General features: G+C 40.3%; 2 protein-coding genes across 24 annotated transcripts in view; one reads left to right on the top strand and one right to left on the bottom strand.

The window, feature by feature from the left end:
- The window catches only part of LOC148647083 (NACHT, LRR and PYD domains-containing protein 3-like), a 1669284-nt gene that overhangs the window by 185530 nt on the left and 1463911 nt on the right, over positions 1-19843 (top strand). The window lies entirely within an intron of this gene.
- LOC148647098 (ribonuclease inhibitor-like) overlaps positions 1-19843 on the bottom strand; it is a 465740-nt gene that overhangs the window by 218159 nt on the left and 227738 nt on the right. For 4 of the 7 annotated variants that reach the window (XM_088609317.1, XM_088609320.1, XM_088609319.1 and 1 more), the window contains exon 1: positions 7876-8043. The exons of the other annotated variants lie outside the window; for them this stretch is intronic. The gene's annotated coding sequence lies outside the window, so the exon portion shown is untranslated. Of the gene's footprint in view, positions 1-7875; positions 8044-19843 lie in introns of those variants that run through there. 7 annotated transcript variants of the gene reach the window in all.

Here is a 19843-nt window from a genome sequence, read left to right as displayed (position 1 = left end):
ATGTAAAATCTGATGCCACACTGTGTGCTTTTATAGGAAGCTGGTGTCTCTGGGTGCAGCCAATTACCCCAATTACCCTGGGACTGTCTCAGCAGCACCCTCTGGTACATTCTCAGCGCAGAAAACGATTTGAATACTTATACAATCAGGACTTCCACCTTTCTTTCATATTAATTATCTATTTACATCTTTGTTTTTTTCTTGCATTGATGTGTGGAGTAGATTGTGTAATTTAGATACAAGAATAGACTAAAAATTAAAATAAGTACAGCAATACAAAAGTTAGGTGTGTGCAAAATATGCTAAGAGTCACTGTAAAACAATAAAATATATGCAAAATGCGCATAGGTATATACAGATTGAAAATACACAGTATAAACAGTATATTAATGCAGTGTCCAAAAAGTACATGAGTGCAACATGCTGACCATAGATGGATGGAAAGAGGGTTCAGTGGAGATTTATTCCTCCGAAAGCCCATCACCATTTCTTTAGTCTTGCTGGTGTTTAGCTGGAGATAGTTAAGATGACACCACTCCACAAAGTTGGTAATCAAGCTCCTATATTCCTCCTCCCTCCCCTCACTAATATACCCCACAATTGCAGAGTCATCCGAAAACCTCTGCAGATGACATGCCTCAGAGTTGTACTTGAAGTCAGAGGTGTAAAAAGTGAACAGGAATGTAACAAGAACAGTCCCCTGTGGAGCCCCAGTACTGCTAACAACCTGTTCGGACACACAGCTCTGTAGCCATACATACTGTGGCCTGCAGGTCAAATAGTCTATAATCCAGGACACCAGAAGAGTGTCCACCTGCACCGCCCTTAGCTTATCTCTCATTAATGGGGGATGAATGGTGTTAAAGGCACTGGAGAAATCAAAGAATATAACTTTCACAATGCTCCCCGTCTTCTCCAGGTGAGAGTTAGCTCTGTGAATAATTTACAAATATTACAGTAATCACTATTTCAGTGGCATTGTGGTGCAGTGATTAACATTGCTGCCTGGTGTGAGTGTTAGTGTGTGTTTGTATCTGTGTGTTTGCTCTGCAATGAACTGGCGTTCTTTCCAGGGTGTATCCTGCCTTGCAACTGAATGGTGTTTGCCACCCTATAGCAGCTTTAAATCAGCAAAACATGAAAACTCTGCAAGAATTTGAATATTTCTGCAAAGCACTATATGTCATACATAACAGAAGAAAACCCTTGAAGTATGTTGTCTTCTGTATAAATTACTAAGGGGTCCCACTGCTCTCTTTGGGACAGTCCTGGTCTTTACCATCTCTATGTCTTCTAAACTCTGCACCTATCCAACAGATGCAACACACAAGATGTTAGGACGAGTAGCTGCAGTCTTACACCTGCAACACCACCAACAGAACTATTAAGGACTTTATGCATAAATGCCAGCAAATGGAGGTAAATGAAATGACCTTCTCCTGTAGCTCTGGATTTGGACTAGGGTTAATTAATATTCATACTATGATTCATTATATTGTAGATAATACAGTACATACATTACAGCCTACATACTGTATACTGTAGTATTACAGACAGATGTGCTTGCATGCAATTACATTGATTCTAAATCTGTACAGTAAGTCAGATACTCTCTCACCCAGCTATTTCTTGAACAAGCCCAGGGTATCAGCATTGAGAACATGGCTGAGTAGCTTGTTCCAGACTCCCATGACCTTGTGTATAAACTGTGTCCTGTTCACTGTTTTCAATGCACCTAATCTCACTTGATTAATTGTTTTATTTCCAATTGTGTCCTGAAGTTTGCTTTGCCAAGGACTTTTAGGATTCAGTCTCTTAGACTTTGCCATCCAAGACTAAAAATTATTAATATAAACGATTAATTATTTTTTATAAGCGTATTTATGGTAAAGTTGTGCACAAAATTGAACACACTATTCTAAATAAGGTTTCATCACCACACTGTAGAACTTTAACACTACGACAATGATGTGTCAGCGTAGACAGTTACATTTTGTTTTCACAGGTCGCATCTACACATTAAGCTTCTCCCATCTTGCATTCATACAGATGCAGCCATTCAAAGTGAGCGGTACAGACACGTACCGCAGGTAAGATGACACGCGATACCGCAGTGCGTGATTGGTTGACCGACAGGGGCACTCGTGGTCCGTTGGTCTGTCGTAGAAAGACTTACTGTAAACGTCTTTACTGTGCCCGTTGTAGATATTGAATTTTACCACTGAAGGGAAATCTTAGTAGCTGAGCATAAAAAGAATAGGAGCATACTGTAACGCGTATGAAGGCCATAAACGATATTAATTTTGGAACGTAAACATACAGTATATGGCTGGTCTCGGTACTTTAAAGAAAAAAATACACACCAGTATTCCATTTCTCCCTAAACATTGTAAGCTTCGAAGTCTTTAACTAACGTGATACCGGAGTCAACAAGCATACTTTTAGAATTTGATTAAAAGGGAATATAATATGGTGATTGGCTGACACTATCTGACACCCCTCTGATTGGAGAAAAAAGACGTGCTGGTTTGCTATACCAGGAAGAGGATTTCTTTCTATTCAAAACGTGTATTTTAAAAGTTTAAGAAGTAAAAACCTTACAGCATACACAGATTTCTAAACTGATCAGGATCGTTATCTTTGTCTTATGCATAATAATGTTCACCGCTCTGTCCAGCAAATTAATAAGAAACTTTATTTTATATAGCTTTTTAAACGAATAAGTAATTAGATTGCTCATAAACCTAATCACTTGCTTTTTCTTTTTATTTAGGCTCAGATTTCAACTATAGATCGTATTATTAATAACCATAATAACAACCAACCAACAAAAACAACCATATAAACATAATACCAACCAAAAACATAGGTAACAATCACAATACAAAATCAAATAATCAAACCATTTTACACTCGCAAAGTCCTCCAATTATCATAATCCCGCCCCTTATGCAAAACCAAACCTTCCTCCCATCCCAGTTTATCCTGTTTATCATAAACAAAATCCACCTCAATTTTCAACATAAAGCATTACACAAAATCAATACCTCAACACTCCATACTCAACAACGATAATTCACAAACAGCCAGAACATGTAACTACACATTCCCAAACATACCTACTTTCCATAGCCCCGCCCCTTATGCAAAACCAACATCCCTCCCCTGTTCTCTCTCTCCCCTGGCGGTTGTAATTGTTTTTATTTTCAAATAAATTTTAGCAAAGTCATGTATTTTAAAAATCTTAAGATTTTTCTATTTATGTCTTTATTTAGTGGTTTCATTAGTGACAAAGGCTAAACTTTCTTGGAAAAATGTCTTTTCTGTAAACCATGTTTGCTATTAATTCATTCAGGGCTAAAATATGTTCATTGTCTTCTAATGAAAGAAGGGTTCCTTTCGCCGTAGTCGGGAGCCTAGCCTTTAACTAGTAAGTACTGTATTTACTGGGTTTTTTTGGGGGGGTGTGCCTTTCGCTGGAAATCTCGCCTCCTACTTTGAAAATACCCGGGAAACCGGTTCAATTCGTCACAGCCAGCACTCCTGCAGAGAGTTGGGTTGTACAGTACTTGCAGTGTATACAGTACACGCGTTATGCTCTTCGTTAATGTCTGTGAAGTTTTATTTAATCTCTGAGCCATACTGATTCTTCTGGAAGCCAGTTTCCGCCAGGGAGTAAAAAAAAAACAAACTATGGTATTCTCTCCAATGCAGTGCAGTTAAAAACATACCTCTGATGCTGCTCCTAAATGAATATCGTTTATGACCATCAGAAGCTTTATGCTCCTTTTCTTTTTCCCAGTGGATTGAACAGGGAGAGGCATTTCATGATGTACTTTTCACTGATGAAACAACAGTGGCTCTGGAACAGTTTTCAACCAAGTCGTTTTATAAAAAGGGGAGATATGTACACGTTACTGAAGCTAAAAGTTTAGCCTTTGTCACTAATGTAAACACTAAATAAAGACATATAGAAATCCCTACGTTACAGACTGTATATGGCTGGTATTGGTAGTTTAAAGAAAAAATACACACCAGTATTCCACTTTCTCCCTAAACATTTTTAGGATCAGAGTCTTACATGTGGTTATTTCGAAAACGTTTGTACGTGCTCCTTCTTACCATGTTACTGTTTACCGTTACTGACCATATTAAGTTTAAGTGCCTGTGGGCACTTTTCCTGTCCGTGGGGGGTGGACCGTCTTTCATTAGAAGGTTAGTCTGTTCTACTCTGAGAATGTAGAGGGGGTGGGAAGTGCCCGCGGTCATTTAATTAGTATTAAAATCTTAGTTATCTTTCTAGTTCACAGGTTTGCATGCATAATTTAATTTTGAAAGCCACTGAGACATCAGGTACTACTGTTGTATTTATGAAAAAGAAACAAAACAAAAAACATACTAACAACTGTGCCATCCTACTCCTTAGTTAATACATTTTATTATTCATAAACAGTTAACATTGTTAGCAAAATATTTTGAATTATATTTAACCCTATTTTTTCTTTAGTTTTGTATTTAACTTATTATATGATAGTCAGACTTAATGTATATTAATGTATATTTGAACAATGAAAATATATTTTTACAAGATTTTACATTAAGCACTTAAAATTAATATGGTTAATAATAGTAAACTGTAACATGCTGTAACAAGATCGGTTAAGCTGCGAAGAAAATCCTTTCAGAGAAAATGTTTCAGGTGTGAAGAACAAACCTGTTCCCACACACCCTGCCCCCACTACCATTAGAATATACACAAACATTTTAGCGTTTCATTCTGAGCAGAAGACCCTCACACCTGAAGAGTGCTGGCTGTGACGAATTAAACCAGTTTTACAGGTTTCAATCACAGATTGGGACTCAGTAAAGTAACACACAGCGCCACTGGATTTGATAATACTGTACCTAACCAAAATCCGCAATATGGAAACAGAACCTGTGTAATTGTTGATAGATGATGTACTCGTAACATTTTTTCAAGACGAACTACAACATTTAAAAAATGACTTGTATGTACTTGATATCTCTAATCAATCCACGGGTTCCAGCACAAAACGAAACTAAAACGCATACCGTTTAGCGCTTCTTATTAGTTGCTCAAAAGTAATTTGACCGTATGAAATACATAATATAAACCTAGAAACATATACGTGAGCAGTACTTAAGCACTGTAGTATCGGTGTTAAGACATACCTCTCAAATACTGTAAATCAAGTTAAAAATATCTCAAGACCGATTCTGGTCGTAATGAAACCATGTTTCGTGTATGTTTTCTTTTTCATCTTGAAATAACTCATTTCTAAATACCTTTTTCACTGTTAACATCTTGCAGCAACTTTGCGACAAAATATACACTCTGACAGTTCATCCTGCTACCAACATTAAATAAAACAAATCTTAAGATTTCTATATTTATGTCTTTATTTAGTGGTTTCATTCGAAGCTTACAATGTTTAGGGAGAAATGGAATACTGGTGTGTATTTTTTTTTCTTTAAAGTACCGAGACCAGCCATATACTGTATGTTTATGTTAAGATTTCCCTTCAGTGGTAAAATTAGATATGAATATTCAATACTTAAACGGGCACTGTTAAGACATTAAATATACATATACATATTGTATACAGTACAGTTTGCATACGGTAATATGTTTATGTTACGCGATTGAAAAATAAATAAATAAAACTGGAAGGTCCAGCACCACCATTATGTTTATATGGTTGTTTTTGTTGTTTGGTTGTTATTATGGTTATTAATAATACAATCTATAGTTGAAATCTGAGCCTAAATAAAAAGAAAAAGCAAGTGATTAGGTTTATGAGCAATCTAATTACTTATTCGTTTAAAACGCTATATAAAATAAAGCTTCTTATTAATTTGCTGGACAGAGCGGTGAACATTATTATGCATAAGACAAAGATAACGATCCTGATCAGTTTAGAAATCTGTGTATGCTGTAAGGTTTTTACTTCTTAAACTTTTAAAATACACGTTTTGAATAGAAAGAAATCCTCTTCCTGGTATAGCAAACCAGCACGTCTTTTTTCTCCAATCAGAGGGGTGTCAGATGGTGTCAGCCAATCACCATTCTGCGTTGGGTAGCAACGGGTGACTGTTCTCAGGCGGAAGATGTAAACAGCTTAATGTTCGTGTTAAATATTTTTTTTTTAATTCAATTAAACGGGCACAGTTAAGACATTAAATATACATATACATACTGTATACAATACAGTTTGCATACGGTAATATGTTTATGTTACGCGATTAAAAAATAAATAAATAAAAATGAAAAGTCCAGCACCAGCTGGATTCGAACACACAACCTGCCGGTTGGTAGTCACACACCTAGACCAGTAGGCTACAAGACAGCTCACATGGTCAGGCAGGCGAAACAGCCCTACACAGTTCTGCCGCAGTACACGGATATAATCATACCGTTATTAAATTCTTGAGATACGCGATTCCATATTATATTCCCTTTTAATCAAATTCTAAAAGTATGCTTGTTGACGTATCCGGTATCACGTTAGTTAAAGACTTCGAAGCTTACAATGTTTAGGGAGAAATGGAATACCGGTGTGTATTTTTCCTTGTGATATTTTAAGCTCTAGTTGAATGATAGGTGTCGCATTTTAAATCATTCTCGTAGCTAGAAATTATGAAACGCCCTGTTAAAAGCAAGGAAGTTTTTATGCCCCGTTGAAGTAAAACAAAATGCCTGACAAAGTATGGCTTGGACAGATTCCAAGTGCTTGTACAAATGTGCTAAAGAAATTATACTTTGAGTATACAGCTTGTCCAAAGTCATCCATTATTAATACTATTAATAATATCTTCAGTAAAGGCTTTGATGCATAAATATTTCTGATAAAGGTAGGTTGTGTACTTTTGTCCAACTGAGCAATCTTGCTTTCATAAAATATACCAACATTTGAATGACTGATGATTAACATGCTGTAATACACAGTTCAAAATTAAAGGCTCGAATGCTGTACATGAGAGGTTAAGCTCCCCCTGGCGGTTTTACAAGGCGACGCCGGATAGCTAGTCACGTGACACACGTGATACCGCGTGATACCCCGGTGGGCGTGTCGCGGTATGCCGTGAAATACCTCACCCATTTTGAATGGCTGCATCTGTACAGTTTCTTACAGTACCAGCTCTTTAGTATGTTACAGGATTCTTATCAAATCTAAGTGTTAACTAGAGCAAATTGAATACTGCACCATCCTCTGATTCATGTTATCTTGTTCAAGGAACTCTCAGGAATGTGACTGAATGGGAACACAAGGTTTCTTTTCAGATTGCTGGAGAACCACGTACTAAAATCTCATCATGTTTTTAAAATGCAGTGAAATACAGTATTGTGAATACTTAACTGTTATATATATTTTTTTTCCTTAATTTACTCTATTTGGTGTATTTTATAGAATTAAAATAAGAAAATCATATTTTATTAAATAATAAGAATCTGAAAGAAATTTTTACTTTAATTCTTAACTGGGTTAAATGAGCTTTAAATTAAAAATATTAATTAGAAAAAGAAACAGTTTGATTCAGCTCAAAGCAATATTCAACATTGAATAAAGGAAACTGTTTTTGTAAAATAAACACTGTGTGTTATAAAAATAACCTGCAGCTGAAGGAGAAGGGGAGCACAGGTCTCTTTGATGCATAACTGAGGAATCTTAACTTCTATAGTGTCCAGCTCAAAACACAGCAGCTAATTATTTTACTTTTTTAAACTATTTAAAAACATTTACCATCTTTGTGCTATTAAAACACACTTTTCTCGTTTCAGTTTCTGTTCTGTAGCACAAAACATATCCCAGGCCTTTGTGAAAGTAAGTTCAATCTTCAGGTCAAGTTACTCACCAGAACCACAAAGTCCAATAGCTCCAATAGCTTCAATAATCCAACTCAGCACCAGCTTCTGGTGTTCAAGTTCAGAACATAAGTAAATAATTTAAATACTGAAAAGAGCAGAAATAACAAGCTGCTGGAGAGAGAGAGACTGCCTGGATTGTCAAAACAGGTGGAACCTGTTCTGCTTGTTTTTGTTCTGACACACAGTTAAAGGGATCTTCCCAGTGTAGCAAGATCTTCACGAAACAAACTGGACTAGGACAAGTCTGAGAGTCTAACCTGTTTGTACAGCAGTGATGTGAAATGAAATGAGTTTCTCATCGGTATTGAATAACGAAATGGCGAAATATTAGTGATTTTATATTAGTATAAAGTGTTTTGAAGTGCTGAAATATGCTATGGAAAAAATAGGGTTTGAACTGTAGCTTCTTTCTTCCTCTGACATGCAGGAGTGTGGCTGTTACAGGTTGGTTAAAAATGACAGAGCCGCACTTTTCAATTCCACTGAAGTTTTATTATCCCTTGTGTGAAATACTATATGTTTTACAGTAGGGTCCAACCAAACAATAGTACAAAAACAGAAAAAAACATCACCAATAAAGAATGCAGCAATTCTATCAGAGGTCATCAGTTTAAAACTGTATAGATAAATAAGTATAAATAAAATAAGTATAAATAAATAACTGAATTCTAGAAAACACAATTATGATGTTTACTCACACATCTAAGTGTTCCTCTAAATAAGATCCAATAAAAAACAAATCTGGCCTAATATGACGGTCTGGCATTGGAAAGGAAGCCACCTGTTTTATATAAATATCTCAGAAGGTTCCCTGTTCCTTGGGGCATTAAAGGAGATAGTAAATGGAAAGCAGTCATAGCATCACGATGGTTAAGGTCAGACAGCTCTGTGAAGATGGCAGGCAAATAGTCATTGATCTTCACAAAACTGTTGTAAGATTATGAAGCTGAATCTACCACTTCACACTGCAGTAACCAGCAGGACAGGGGCCAGGAACTGTGTCTGGGCTCCTGCAGGACTGGAATAGACTAAGTGCTCAGACATTAATGTAGAGGTTCTGGGTGTAGTCTTTGGGGTCCTATGCTTTACCATCAGCAGCTTGCAGTCTATGTGTCAGGTAGTGTGTAATAGTTGTGAAAAATATAAACTTGCTTGGATTTTATTGAAGGATTTGTTATGATTACTGAATGGAAAGATCCAGGATACATTGGTTTGCATTCACTCAGGGTAACGATTCCAGTATTTAGTTTATAAAGCTCCAACGTTGCAACATCAGCTCCACTATTTGTACTAGGAAGGCTTGAAGACCATGATTAGAGGGAGGAGACAAACACCAAGTGTCACGATTATAGTCCCTCCTCCTTAAGGGTGCTCCAGCCCTTTCACTTCAGACTTAATTCTGTGCACCTGACCCCTGTTCCCAGCCCACCTTAAAAGCCAGGCGCTGACGCTCATCCTGGCTCTGCATCTGGTTTCCGCACCGTGCAAGTCTGGGACCTGGAAGCGCCTGGTCCCGTTAAGGTTTTAACCTCTGTTCCCATTTCCTGTCCACTGGTTTCAACCCAGTTCATGGTTTTAATTCCTTGTCTGGATGGATCACCTGGCTTTGGACTTATTCTTGCGTTTTTGGATTCCCTCTATGGATTACTTTTGGATTGTTTGCCTCGGCCACACCTTCCCCGTGCACCAGCGCACTTTGGACACCCCCCCCCTGTTGTCTTCCCCGTATTCCTGCATGACTTTTTCCAAGTGTTTCCCCACTTCTTCGGGTTGTGTCGTCCGCATAGGGTCCGGAAAGAATTGTTCGTTACACCAAGCTGACAAAACACTGGTCATTATGTGCAACACTTAAACAATCATAAACTCCAAGGCTCTTTCCTTTTTTCATTGCAGTTTCTCTGTGACGCTAATTCACCAATTTATAGCCAGTGTAGCGGCCATGCTTGTTAATAAGACAGAATTAAGTGTTGCTGGGCTTTCCCGAATGAGGCCCCATCTCTCTGTTCATCTCTGTGGTGCAGCCACAGAGAAACTATTCATGCAGGCTGATTTAAAGATGTTTTCTTTTGATAAGGGACAGCTCCCAAAGGGGGATGCACTTAGCTAAGCCTGGCTATCATGATCAATGGTCATCCATTGGCGCCTATCTGTCTAGGGAGTGCCAGATGGACATCTGGACTGCATTCCTAGGTGTCAGGAGTAAATGACTCATATCTCACCTTGATCAACCAATCAAGGACTGGTAGGGCCGAGTGACCCATGTGGGACTCTGATGCCCATGGAACTTTCAGCCAATGAACGAGCTGAAGTTCCTCCAGGTAAAAACAGGCAACAGGCCTGAGAGAATTCTGTGAACTTTTTCGGACAATTCTAAGGAGAATTCCAGGGCAGGACGGCCCAGGAGCAGAAGGCTCCCAAGGGCAGGACATTCTCGCAGCGCGCCTCCTGACCATCCTGAGACTCAGCCCGGACAACCACGGAACGGCCAGTGTGTCCGAGTGCCAGAATTTTGCTTTGTTCTAAGAGTCTAGAGCGGAGGTTGCCAGAGAGTAACCAGAGGATCCACCCGAGGTTAGCATCAGCAGCAAGCCTCGTGAACAGGTCGGAACTGTGGACAGCTGAATCACTATTCAGAACTAGCTCTTCATCAGGAACGAACCGGTCCTCTTCCTGACCTGCTGGGACCCACAGTCATCTTTTCTCCTGTGCACAAACTTTGCTAGTTAAAGCCAACACTAACTAGCCGGACTTCAGAGAGCATCAGCAGCGCACCGTCGCAAGCCGCACAGCACAGCCTGGCACGGAGACAGAGAGCGCGGATTGGACAGCAACAAGCCTGCAGCTGATTCTTTGTGCCTGCAGGAGATCTGAATCCCCAGAGATTGGATGAGTATTCAACTTCAATGCATTATAGCTCGAAAATTTAATTGTTATCCCAACCAGTTGATATCAATTTAATTCCTAAGAGTTATGTACTTGTTTTGAGTATCTAATGTAGAAGTTATAACCAAGTTCATTTACGAAACGGTCTAAATGAATGATATACTGAACGTATGTCCTCTTGATATATGTAACTCTTTGTAACTGATTGAATATATAACTTTTCTATTCTGATAACCCTCACGATAAGATCTGTTAGGTTTACATGCATATTCTATGTATTAATAAATGTATCCTCGTGTATTAGTGCCTGTGTGTGTGCGTTGTTTGAGTTATATTGCTTGGTTGGATTCTAAAGCCATTAAAATAATAATTTTGTGATTTACGGCTACAATTAATAATTGTCCCCGTAAATGCCCAAACCCTACTCCAGTTTATCACATACAGGATTAGGAGGAAGCCAGAGTCTTTCCAGGCAAGCAGTGGGCACAAGGCCGGATGCATCTTGAATGGGACTCAAGTTTATTGCAGTGCAAACAGACACACTCACACCAGGACCGATTTTCCCAGAAGCCAATTAACCTACTCGTATGTCTCTGGACTGTGGGAGGATACTGGAGCACCCAAAGGATACCTGTACAAACACTGGAAGAACACAGAAACTCCTTGCAGACAGCACTTCAGGTCTAGAATTAAGCCCATAGCCCCCCCAGTGCTGCAAGACATCAATGCTAACCACTGCTCCACTGTGCTGCCTGTGACAGTAATTCATTCATATCTGAATTTATCTGGAAGGAGAAGAGATCTTGTCTTAACTTTACGCATTACAATGTTAAAAACCTAATGATAGTCTGGTTTACCTAATTTCAAAATTTCACACACACCTCTGTATAACTGTGTAACTGTTGAAGCGGCAAAGCTTATTAAAAATACAGGAATTAAGTTTGCTGCTTCCTTGTCAGTCTTTCTCTCATTTAAGTGGTGCTGGATACAGAGAGGCCATTCCATTTGGTTCACATTTAAGGTGTTTTTCTAACTGATAGAGCTTCCTGATAAGGAACTCCCAAGGCTGAGATTCTCCAGCAAACCTAATAAATGGTCATCTCTGGCACCTTACTGTTTGGGAGAGTTTCATCCCAAGTTGTTTACAACCCTAAGGTCAGGGTGCATTGTTACTCATCTTCCACCTCAATCATCCAATCAGGAACTGGTAGGGCAGGGTAACCCCACATGGGTCTCGAATGCCCACAGAACTTTCAACCAAAGAACGACTGTAGTACCTCCAGGTAAAACAGGCAGCACGGGGCTCCTCTAGTGCTCCTCCAGGACATTCTCAGACTCATCTCGGACAATCACGTAATGGGCAGTGTGTCCGAGTGCCAGGACTTTACTTTGTTCTAAGAGTCAAAAACGTTGCCACGCGTAACCAAAGGATCCGCCTGAGGTTAGCCCAGCAGCAAGCCTTGTGAACCGCTGGTACCCCACCGCGAATGTTCGCCTGATCAACGAATGAACTACTGTCGGAACTGGGGACAGCTGAATCTCAGGATTCAGGACTAGCGCTACACCAGGAACGAACCGGTCTTCTTTCTGTCTAAAGAGTGTGACCTGCTTGGACCCGCAGTCACTTTCTGTGTGCACAAACTCTGCTAGTAAAGCCAGGACTAACTAGCCGGTCTTCAGAGAGTCACTGCTAGCATGTCGTAGCAGAAATCTCTCCCTCCTTCTCTCCAGCCGAACCAGCACTGCCTGGCACCGGGCCAGAGGATGCCGAGTGGACTTAGCAACAGCCTGCCGCTGTTCCCTTGTGTCCTCGGGAGATCTGAATCCACACAGATTGGATGAGTATTCAACATTCTGCATTAAAGCTCGAGAATTCAATTGTTACCTCAACCACAGTTGATATAAATTTAATTCCTATGAGTGATGTACTTGCTTTTGAGTATCTAGTGTAGAAGTTGTAACCAAAGTTCATTTACGAAACAGTATAAATGAATGGTATACTGAATGTATGTCCCCCTTGGTTTGTAACTCTTCGTGATTGAATATACCTTTTGTATTCTGCTAACCCTCACTATAAGATCTGTTATGTTTATATGCACATTTTATATATTAGTAAATGTATTGTCGTGTATTAGTATCCGTGTGTGCGTTGCTGAGTTATCCCGCAAGGTCGGTTTTCTAATAATCATCAAAGAATCATTTTGTGACTTACTGCTACAATTAATAATTGTCCCGGTAAATGCACAAAACCCCTACATTTATTGGTGCCCCATATGAGGACATCTACACTGTATACAGAATGCATTGGGCCCACAATTATTCAAATTACAGTTAAAAATTATTCTGTTTGATTGACTTCCAGTCTTAACCTTTTGTCATTTAGGGTACCAAATAATAAATGTAGTGATGTGCAGGTTATTAATGAACTGGAACAGTTACAAATTGGAACAGTAAATTGTGAGACTGATTAAAAAACAATAAAAATGGTCTCATACATGGATTTTCCAGTGTATTATCACAACAAATACTGCCATCATATGATGTGTAATTAAATCACAAATCATAGATGACATGTCCAGGACATGTAAGGATCATTATAATGCAGCGTGGACCCTTCTCTTTGACCTTCTAACTAACTTTCCTCAATGGTGCCTCATAATAACACTGGCAGCTGAGCTGCTTACTGGTTTAAAAAAACATGAAGCATTAATGTCACACAGGATTATCTATCATCTCACATAGGGCCTTCATCTCACAGAGTCCAAAAGTCTCAGATTTTTGCACAAATAAAATACCAAATGTCATTCACAGATAACTATTAATCAAGCACATAGACGTCTCCTTCTTCCACACCATGATGTTTTTTGCTCCTCACTGCGTAGATCCTCCTTGCTTACGGGTAGAAGGCTGCTGCCCTGGTAGTACTAGATTTAGAAAAGCAAGTTCTTTTTCTTCCTTTTCAGAAATAACAAACTTTAACTTAAGTCTACAAAGAGTCTGGCTGATTGATTACAGTGCTTTCATCCATCTCTCACGTCTCTCTTTACCTGACCTTCCCCTGACTTAAAGCACAGTCCCCTCTTGCTCCCTTACTCAATGCACAGTCTCCTCTTGGTTCAAGAAAACCACCATCGTCCCGATTCCCCCCAAAAAAGAATCAACTGCCTAATTGACTACTGTCCCATTGCAATCACATCTATCATCATGAAATGCTTCAAGCAGCTGATCAAAGCACACATCACCTCCTTACTGCCTGACTCCACTGCAATTTGCATACTGACAGAACAGATCAACTGCTCTACACACTGCCTGTACACCTAGATAAGAAAGGAACATACAGTATGTGAGAATGTTGTTTGTTGAGTACCGCTCAGCATTCAACACCATCGTACCCTCAAGGCTTATCACCAAGCTCCGGGGCCTAGGGCTAAGCTCCCCTCTCTCCAATCCAATCCTGGACTTTCTGATGATCCGGCCGCAGGTGGTGAGAGTATAATTGTTGTATTCTAATCTTAACCTAATCCCTATAAACGTCTATCTTTCTACTCTTCTATGCCTCCTAAAGAGCATGTGGATAAAACATTTCATTGCTGACAACACCACCGTACGCTGTACTGTTCGTGCATTGATAAATAAACCTTGATTGATTGATTGAGTCATTACAAGATGTAGAGAAAATTACACTTAGAGAAAAAGGGTCTTTTTTAGAGAAAACCTGTTACATTTATCAACAGTTTTATTAAGGGACTTCATTATTATTTTATTACTGAGATAGGGACTTAGAAGCTAAAAATACAACTCTATTATGGAGAATGTCTTATTAACCCTAGATGGAAAAACAAGTGTAATATTTAATCTCGTGTTCTTAAGCAGTATGAATTTGACACAATTTTAACACATGAATTTAACACGCAAGACAGAAATGATTCAAGCTCAGCACGAAACACAAAGAACAACTTCTCCCCAATATACCACTCGAAGAGAAGATGGGTAAATAAGAGTTTTTCATTCTCACGTAGGAATCTATCCCATACCTGTGAGAGAGCCTCATGCTTAGTGGTGTCGTAGGAGTAGTTAGTGTAGAAGGAATGCGCACCCCTGTAAGTTTGGCTAGTTCTCTCCTTCACTTGCCCTTGTGATGACTGCATGGGCATGCTTAAAAGTAGCTGTGTCCTCTCCCTCCTGACCCTCCCAGAAGGCAGAACAGCAGATGCTGTTGCTGTGAACTCAGTCCTCCATGTCCTTACTTCTTTCAACTGTGTAACTGTAGGGTTCATGTGGTGGTGGTTTAAAATAATGCTGTAGCGGTGAGGCTTATTAATAAGGCAGAATTAAGTGTTTCTGAGCTTTCCCAAATTAGGCCTCATTTCTCTGTTCATCTCTGTGGTGCAGCCACAGAGAAAGAATTCATGCAAGCTGATTTAAGATGTTTTCTTGTGATAAGAAACCAGCTCCCAAAGGGGGATGCACTTAGCTAAGCCTGGCTATCATGATCAATGGTCATCCATTGGCGCCTATCTGTCTAGGGAGTGCGAGTTGGACATCTGGATTGCATTCCTAAGTGTCAGGAGTAAGTGACTCATATCTCACCTTGATCAACCAATCAGGGACTGGTAGGGCCGAGTAACCCACGTGGGACTCTGATGCCCATGGAACTTTCAGCCAATCAATGAGCTGAAGTTCCTCCAGGTAAAAACAGGCAACACAGAGAAAACAAGATTCAGAAGGGATTCTGGAGAGGATTCTGTGGACTGTTCTAAAGGGAATTCAAAGGAGAATTCCAGGGCAGGACGGCCCAGGAGCAGAAGGCTCCCAAGGGCAGGACATCCTCGCAGCGCGCCTCCTGACCATCCTGAGACTCAGCCCGGACAACCACGGAACGGCAAGTGTGTCCGAGGGCCAGAACTTTCCTTTGTTCTAAGAGTCTAGAGTGGAGGTTGCCAGAGAGTAACCAGCAGCAGGCCTCGTGAACAGGTCGGAATTGTGGACAGCTGAATCACTATTCAGAACTAGCTCTTCATCATAAACGAACTGGTCCTCTTCCTGACTTGCTGGGACCCACAGTCATCTTTTCTCCTGTGCACAAACTGTGCTAGTTAAACAACACCAACTAGCCGGTCAGTGAGCATCAGCAGCGCACCGTCGCAAGCCGCACAGCACAGCCTGGCACGGAGCCAGAGAGCGCGGATTGGACAGCAACAGCCTGCAACTGTTTCTTTGTGCCCGCAGGAGATCTGAATCCCCAGAGATTGGATGAGTATTCAACTTCAATGCATTACAGCTCGAGAATTCAATTGTTATCCAAACCAGTTGATATCAATTTAATTCCTAAGAGTTATGTACTTGTTTGAGTATCTAATGTAGAAGTTGTAACCAAGTTCACTTTACGAAACGGTCTTAATGAATGATATACTGAACGTATGTCCTCTTGATATGTGTAACTCTTTGTAACTGACCGAATATATCTTTTGTATTCTGATAACCCTCTCGATAAGATCTGTTAGGTTTATATGCATATTCTATGTATTAATAAATGTATCCTCGTGTATTAGTACCTGTGTGTGTGCGTTGTTTGAATTATGTCGCATGGTTGGACTCTAAAGCCATCAAAAGAATCAACTTTGTGATTTACTGCTACAATTAATAATTGTCTCAGTAAATGCCCAAACCCTACAGAACTGGTGCCTTCAGAGAGCCACTAACATTACATATTTGGCGTCCCTGAAACGGCTATGAATCACTACAATGCATTCAAGAATGAGAACTGGATGGAGGCAGCTATTATTTTTTGGACATTAGCAGTCACATTTCCAACTTTCCAGTTGATCTGTTTCGAAGGGCATTGTCACCAGAGACCCCAGGTGGGAGGAGGAACCCTGACCCTGAAGTGGGTTGGTGCCCCAGAAAAGAAGAGCCTGACCAGACCAGTAACAGCACCACCTCTGGTGAATGAGAGCATCACACTTCTACCAGGATTCCCTGCCACTGTAAGACTGTGTATTATCATGGTATTCACCACAACTTTTATATGCGATGCAAAATATATACAGTGTAGCAGCAAAGCCTGTTAATAAGACAGACATAAGTGTTGCTGTACTTTCCTAAATGAGGCCCCCCATCTCTCTTCCATTTCTGCGGTCCAAGACACAGAGAAGGCATCCATGTAGTTTCTGATTTAAAATGTTTGTCTTTCTAGTAAGGAAAACCTCCTAGGATGGGGATGCACCCACTAGTCAGGATGTACCAATTAGTCATGATGGACGACCATTCCTGGCGTGCCTTGTTGTCCAAGTGAGACTAATCCCAACTGGTTTATGATCCTAGATGTTAGAGGTCATGATTACTCATTCCTAAGGTGACCAACCACTCAGGAACCTGCAGGGCATGCAAACCCCAAATGCCCCCCAACCTCTTGACCAATCATATATCAGCTGTATTGGCTCTGGTTAAAAGGCCATGCACAGGCTCAGAACTTCGCTCTTCCTTCCGCTCTCACGCACCCTCAGAGACAATCACGTGACAGCCAGTGTTGTCTGCATTGGGACTTGATCTTTGTTCTAATCACTGAGCTAGAGGAAGCCGTAAAGACAGAATTCTGCCCTAGGTCCAGCCAGCAGCAAGACCTTGTGAACTGCTAGCAAAGCCAATGTGGACCCGTCTGATCACCGGAGCATATGGCTGGGACTCTTTGTCAACATCTGAATAGTTTATTCAGAAGTAGCGCTACGCCGAATGCAGAGTTTCTGCCCCCTAAAGATTGACTCGCTCACACCCGAGGTTACTGCTGTGCCCAGACTGTTTCAATAGTTACGCTCAACGCTAACTAGCACGGTCCCTGGAGAGTAAACCCTGGTCCAACGCAGCTGACAGCTAGATACTCTCTCTTCCCGCAACTCCGGGTACACCAGGACTGGCTGGCCGGGAGCCAAGGAAGGACAGATTGGATGCCGCTTCAACAGAGTCTGTTGGCTGATCCTTTGTTGTCCGTGTGGGAGATATAAATCCATATCTGAATAAGTAAACCTAATATCTACATTGCCTCTGTGCCACAGGGATCACTTAGTGGAAGGAGACCTGACTGTTCTCATACAGGAGTACATAGTTGATTAACAGTAATGCAGAGAATACAGATGTATACTAGCTGTTTGGCCAATTTTGCCTTCAAAGCAGTAGCTTTAGAAACCATCATTCACAAATACGCACAGCTACAGACATCAGCCTTCCTAACACACGGAACTAACAGTTTAACGTACTAACACACGCTAATGCATACATTTGAATCTATGTAAATTTTAATGAGAGTTTTGTGAATGTTTTAATATTTAAATACTGTGAAGATCAATGTATGGCTTATTGTGGAGTATTAAAAATAATAACCATACTTGCATGCTTCAGCCTGCAAAATATGGCTTCAGTTCAATTAATAAGCCTGCTGTGTCTGAGCACACAGAGCCAAGTGCTGATTTAACTAGACTCTCCACACTCCACTCCATTCCAGCTGTGTTGGGTGTAATAAGGGGTCAGCTGATTGTGTCTCATCCTCTGCTCCTTATAAAGCTGCTCTCTGTCTAGTCCTGCTGTCCTGGGAGTCTTCATGCTAAACTGCACCAAGCCTATGTTTCCAGCACTGACTGGCTATAAGTGCTGCTGGGCCCAGGAAGACAATTTGCATAGAAGAGACACTTTGCATTGGCCGAAGATGTGGGTGTGTGTTTATAGCCCTGTGAGTTTAACACTTCATGACTGAGAGCTGCCCTTCATGGCAACAGAACCCACAGCAACAATGACTTTCATCACAATCTTCATCTGGACTCTCCTCATCCAGGTTGAGGTTAGGAATGAGTTTGAAATGTTTCATAAGCATTTTATTTAAAGTGAAAAAAACTAAAACTTTAATACAAAACAAGAAAACATTGAAATCAAATTAATTCATGAATTGGTGTTTTCAATAGTTTTCCAACTCATTTGCTCTCGGTTTTTTTATTTTTAGAATCCAGTGGGCAGGTTACTGTGACACAGACCCCAGCAGTGAAATCAACTGCTCCAGGACAGACAATCACTGTGACCTCTAAGACCAGTCATGCAGTGTATGACAACAATCGCTTAGCCTGGTATCAACAGAAGGCTAGAGAAGCTCCAAAACTCCGGATCTGTTATGCAACTACATGTCTGACTGGGATCCCAGAGCATTTCAGTGGCAGTGGATCTGGGACTGATCTTACTCTGACCATCACAGGAATCCAGGTTGAAGATGTGGGAGATTATTACTGTCAGAGTTTCACCTCCCCAACTATGTGGTCACACAGTGTTACACAGCCATACAAAAACCTCCCCTAGCAGGACTGCACAGTGACTGCATGGCTGTACCTGGGACCTCCTGCAGGTGCTGAGGGTGAAGACAAAGACACAGGACACAGCCTGTGGCAGTTTTCAGTTCCATACAAATACATTGAGGTTCAGTAACAACAATTTGTGATAAAAAGACACACATTTACTAATTATCATTAGAAATTAATGTGAGTATGAAATTGTGGCATTTGGTGCTGTTCTCCTGAAATTAATATTGAAAATATTCTAATAATCATCTAGATTAAGGTTGCAGGTTCACAAAGATATTTCAGCCCCCACAATGAGACAAAGGGAAACATAATCCTTATCTGATGCTGAAATACAAACTGATCAAAACCAGACCAGTTACTTTACTGTCCTGATAATGAATAATATATTACAGGTTAAAGGTTAGAAGTAAAGCCTTTAGCTGAATCTCTTTTTAAAAGTGAAAATCCACTCCCAGTCCTGACTGCAGCTCAGATCTCTTCTTACTCTTACTGTGTGTTAATGAGCAGTGTAATGGAAGGTAATTTACATCTGATATTCGTAGAGGGGCTTGTCTGTTAGCTGAGAAAATCATTTACCTTAATTGGTATATTACAAAGCAACCACAGACTATATAGATCTGTTTGGTATATGTCTGCCATTTATTGTGTTTTTTACAGAGCTGCCAAGGGCAGGAAGTGAGGTATCACTTTGTACCATAACACATTACCCCCACATTAACATGATGGCGTTGCA

Source organism: Lepisosteus platostomus, chromosome 16 (assembly GCF_059453375.1).
Source record: "Lepisosteus platostomus isolate fLepPlt1 chromosome 16, fLepPlt1.hap1, whole genome shotgun sequence".
Lineage (NCBI taxonomy): Eukaryota > Metazoa > Chordata > Actinopteri > Semionotiformes > Lepisosteidae > Lepisosteus > Lepisosteus platostomus.
The sequence above is the reverse complement of the archived record's forward strand: the minus strand, read 5'-3'. Positions and strand labels throughout refer to the sequence as shown.